The following is a 5,862-nucleotide window of genomic DNA, read 5'->3' on the forward strand; positions in this document are numbered from 1 at the left end:
CAATTTAGGTTTATCAAGGGCCAAATTGCCCCAAGATTAAGTTAATGGGATCACCTCCCATTTCTAATTTAATCATCGTGCTAACTACGATATTTCTTAAGACATTTATTGCAACTTGCTCTGGTGCGTCAATGGCTTCTTCCGGTGAGCTTTCGGCGAACTTCCGTCGATCATCAGATGAACCCTCGGTGATGCTCCTGCGGACTTCCGGCAAACTCCTGGACTTACGACGATCTACTTGGCGAGTTCCGATGAGCTTCTTTTGGCAAGCTCCTAACTTCTCGGATTTGTTCCCGCAGAACCTCTGACGACCGTCCGGACTTTCGTCTAACTCTCGAACTCCCAACGTGATCATAGTCTTGACTCCGGCGCAACTCCTACTGCATGTCTTTCTTCCATCGTAGTTAATCATGTACATGTAAAATAAAACTTTAATCGGGATAATTGATCCTAAGCAATTAACCAAGTTGTCTGGCATGTCTTGGGTTGGGCTGTGCTACCGCTGACCCAGGCGGTGCTACCGTTGGCCAAGAAATCTGGGTCCGAATGGGCTAATCCATTCGGCCTAATTTAGGTTTATCAAGGGCCCAATTGCCCTAAGATTAAGTTAATGGGATCACCTCCCATTTTTTACTTAATCATCGTGCTAACTACGATATTTCTTAAGACATTTACTGCAACTTCGTCTGGTGCGTCAATCGCTTCTTCCGGTGAGCTTCCGGTGAACTTCCGTCGATCATCGGATGAACCCTCGGTGATGCTCCTGCGGACTTCCGGCAAACTCCTGGACTTGCGACGATCCACTTGGTGAGTTCCGACGAGCTTCTTTTGGCAAGCTCCTAACTTCTCGGATTTGTTCTCGCAGGACCTCCGACAACCGTCCGGACTTCCGTCTAACTTTCGAACTCCCAACGTGATCATAGCCTTGACTCCGGCGCAACTCCTGCTGCATGTCTTTCTTCCATCATAGTTAATCCTGCACATGCAAAATAAAACTTCGATCGAGATAATTGATCCTAAGTAATTAACCAAGTTGTCCGACATGTTATTGGTCCCTCGACGCTTCGTCTGATTTTTCGGCGTATTGTCCTCTCCTGCGGCCTATTGCCCAATCGACCAGTCGACTCCACAACTCTGATATCCTTGGCACAATACCCACTCTTCTTGGCCCGATGCCTGAGTCCACGGCCCGAAGCCTTCTGTCGACCGATCCACCAGCCCGACGTCCAATCTTCTGACATGTTCCTCTGGCATAACTTGATTTTTCCTGCTTTAATTGTCTCATCCTGATCGAAGCATCCTGCGTCACTTAAAATGCAGATTAAAACATAAACATAATTATCAATTGGTTTTATCATCAAAATATGAGATTCAACAATCTCTCCCTTTTTTATGATGACAACCAATTGATGACGGAGTTAAACATAACTCCCGGAGTTTAAACAAATCCCCCAATCAATATGCCATATTGATAGAACCTTGAATTCAAACTGAATTCAAGTCATTGCAATATTCCTCATGAATACTTGCAACACGTCATCATGAACTTATGCATAACATCGTACTTCTCCCCCTTTGTCATCAACAAAAAGGAGAAGTCCAACTATTCTTGTGTTTGGAATATAGGTTCAACTTATTGCATGAAAAACATAGTATCAAATTTTATCATCATGCAATCTAGCAATTAAAGATGTGCAAGTTTAGCATGTTTGCTTTTAATGAGATAGCAGTTGTTTGCTTCTCTTTAGACTACAAGCTAGTAATTTTTATGATATGCAAGTTTTACTAAATACAAGCTAGCAAAGATTTCGAAAGCTAATGCAAGATAGTTTTCTTGTGTAAGCTCATGATTCTTGCTTCCTTTGCAATGTTTGAGCTCGCAATTTTGCTTTCGTTGCTAAGTGCAAGTTTAGCATGTTTAGTATCTTGAGATTTCAAGAGATTTCAAGCTAGCAATTATCGGTGATGTTCAAGATAGCAATTTCTTCTCTTTTGAGAAGTGGAATTTTTGCTTTTGTCTTGAATTGTGCAAGCTAGCTAGTTTGCCTCTTTTCATGATGTCCACACAAGAAATTCTTGCTCCCCCTTTGTCATTGTCAAAAAGAAGGGAAGACCCTTATATCAATTTTCATATTATGACAAAGGAGAGTAATCATTCTTATTTCAAAATTTCATAATTGAGATAAACCTTGAATTCAAATTAAGGTAATTTTAATCATGATTCACATCAGATGCAATACATCACATACATCATAATAAAAGGCATAAGTATTACATGCATCATTTTAGCAACAAATCATAGCATTTCAACATATGGCAAGATATCAGCAAGTAAAATTACGATGCAAGTTCTTGATATCTTAACATGGCATATGGCAATCATAGCATTTCTATCATCAATTTACCATATATTTTGATGAAAGCTTCTTTTGATATCTTAACATAATTCAAATTCAAATATGACACTAATAGTATCAATTCATATATTTCTCCCCCTTTGTTATCAACAAAAAGGAGAACGATATAAACAAATTTTAAACGTAACTGCGGTAATGATTCATGCCATAACTTGGTTTATGTCATTTTTCAACAATGAGTGATAGGATATCAATTATACAAACATTTCAAGGAAAACATGACATGGAGATAGCTTTCATTACTTCTTCCTCTTTATTTATTATTATCTTTTTGCATGAAGGAGGAAAGGCTATTTGTGATACCAGCTATTTGTGAGTTTACTTTGAATGAAGTTAAAATCGATGAGAGATTAAATCATACTTCATTTTTACAAGGATCAAGATATGTATGTGAAACAAATCCTTACAAGTAAAAACACTATCATCCATATTTCAAGAAGGAATTTACAAGCACGAATCATTTCATCAAATTCATTACTCAAAATATTTTTCACATGATAAGTGTATGAGAGATGTATTTGCTAGTTGATTTCATATGTCAAAAATCAATGATGAGAATCAAACTCAACATGACATATGCTTATTAAGTTCGAAAGAGAATAATGTATCGAGAAAATCCAATTGTTAGGATACCACTAGTTAAGAGAATCCGAAAATGAAATTAACACTTTCATGCATTCGGACAAGACTATACTATAGATTTTCAAATACAATCATGAAGACAAAACATACTCATTGTTATGAAAATTTTTGTATCCAAAACACATAATTTTCAACATGTTATTAAGGCATGTAATAGTGTAAAATCATCATGGCAATTAAGTGATTTGATCATTGAATCAAGAAAGTCCAAAAAATAATCTTAATAAGTTCATGCATTTGGGCATATTTTTGCCATAGTTTTTCAAATACACTCATGAAAATAATACATGCTTATCATCATGTATAACTTAAAATCTCATTGTCAATCAAAATATTTAATATTACATCATTATGCATTTCTTCAAATCAAACATGATTTTATTTAATCAAAATCGAAAAATAACAATGGAAATCAACGTGATACACATTATTACTTCTTAACATGATATTAAACTTCTTAATATTTTCATTAAGACATCAAGCATGGTTTTAATCAAAATCGGAAATAATCAAGATACACATTTTTTCTTCTTAAGAAAAACATACATATGATCATCATTACATTTTGTTGTATTTTCATAAGACATGCAATTTTTATGATTATTTTTAAAATCATTAGAAAGGTAAGCATAATCCAATTTTATTTTTGTATTTTCATTAAACATATAATTTTCATTATCATTTTAAAAATTACTAGCATGATCATAATTTTTATATTTTTATTTTTAAATATATAATTATCAAGAAAATTAATTCTAAACTAAATAAAAAAGGAAAATACATCATGAAAAATATCATTAAATTTTAAAATAAATTAAAGGCATTTTAATTATCTCATTGTTGAATGTCGTTAAGGCATAGTTTGCCACCTCGCCATTCTTGATTTTCTCCTCGTCTTCGAATGAGCTCGATTCATCCCAATTTTTGTTCTTCTTCTTGCGTTCAAAGCAAGTAGTTCCGTTCTTTTTGCTTTTTAATTTTTATTTCATTTGTAGTTTAAGTTCACAATCACTTGAGCTTATGCTCGATTGGTCTTCAAATGTTCTATGTCCCAAATTCTTCATGTTCTTTGGAAGGTTGTTTTGTTCATCACATTCATCATGTGCATTGCACACCATTTCATATGTCATCAATGAACCGATAAGTTCTTCAAGTCGAAAAATATTTAAATATTTTGTTTCTAGTATTGCCGTTACTTTTAATTCCCAAGCTTTAGAAAGTGATCATAAAACTTTACTAACAAGTTCAAAATTCGAGAAACATTAGCCAAGAGCTTTTAAACCATTGACGACATCTGTAAAACGGGTGTACATGTCAACAATGGTTTCGCTCGGCTTCATTTGAAAAAACTCGAAATCTTGCATCAAAAAATTTATTTTAGAATCTTTTACACTAATTGTGCCTTCGTATGTGATTTCAAGAGTGCGCCAAATATCGAAAGTCGTTTCACACAAAGAAATCTGATTGAACTAATTTTTGTCCAAAGTGCAAAATAAGGCATTCATAGCCTTTACGTTTAAAGAAAAATACTTCTTCTCCAAATCCGACCATTCGTTCATTTGTTTAGAGGGAAGTTGAAAACCGTTTTCAACAATATTCTATAAATCCAAATTCATAGAAATCAAGAAAACTCTCATTCGAGTTTTCCAATAAGTGCCGTCCAATCCGATAAACAATGGTGGACGAACAATCGATAAGCCATCTTGAAAGCAATGAAAAGTCATTTCTCTCGGGTGTAAATCCGAAATGAGAAATACAGGGCTCTGATACCAATTGTTAGGATCAAGAGCACTAAGAGGGGAGGGGGGGGGGGGGGGGGTGGGGGGGTGAATTAGTGCAGTAGAAAACTTGCGATGTTTAAAACTACGTTCATACGATGAAATCGTTTTCGACGTAAAACCGTTTTCAGAAACATAACTTGAAAGCGAGTTCGTAAAGGAGTGCAGCAAAAGTAAAGAGGAAGTAAAGCACATATGGAGGTTTACAATAAGGTAAGCAACAATAATAAATGCAAACGAGAAAGCACAGCAATTTTAGAGTGGTTCGGTCAATCTTAACCTACATCCACTTTTGGCTTCCTCCTCTGATGAGGTCACCGATGTCCACTAGAGGCCTTCCTTCAATAGGCGAGGGCCAACCACCCTTTTACAGTTTTACTCCTTTTGACGGGCTTAGGAGACAACCCTTACAGAATTTTCTTTCCTCTCTTAACAGATCAAAACTTGGAAGAAAAGAGGAAGGAAAACTTTTAACTCATACAACACTTTTGAGCTCTAAAAATCATAGAGTAAGATTAGATTTTCGGTGCATTTGGTTGCCCTTTCATTGCTGAAAGGGTGGGGTATTTATAGGCCCCAAACCAATTTAAATTCCGAGCTCAAAACTGTCATCTCCCAGAATTCTAGGGTCTGGCGGTTGGACCGCTTGGCAGAGCTCGGAGACTGAGCCTTTGGACGGTGCCACCTCCTATCAAGGGTGGTTGCACCACTTGGCAGAGCTCGGAGACTGAGCCTTTGGGCGGTGCCACCGCTTGACAGGGGTGGTTGCACCGCTTGACTAGGGCGGTTGCACCGCTTGGCAAAGCTCGGAGACCGAGCTTAGACAGTTCCGCCACCTGTCAAGGGCGGTTGTACCACCTAGCCTAGCTCGGAGACTGAGCCCTGGGTGGTGCCACCGCCGACCCAAGCGGTGCCACCGTTGGCCAAGAAATCTAGGTCCGAATGGGCTGATTCATTTGGCCCAATTTTGGTTTGTCAAGGGCCCAATTGCCCCAAGATTAAGTTAATGGGATCACCTCCCATTT

The sequence above is a fragment of the Musa acuminata genome, chromosome BXJ2-10, assembly GCF_036884655.1.
Source record: "Musa acuminata AAA Group cultivar baxijiao chromosome BXJ2-10, Cavendish_Baxijiao_AAA, whole genome shotgun sequence".
Lineage (NCBI taxonomy): Eukaryota > Viridiplantae > Streptophyta > Magnoliopsida > Zingiberales > Musaceae > Musa > Musa acuminata.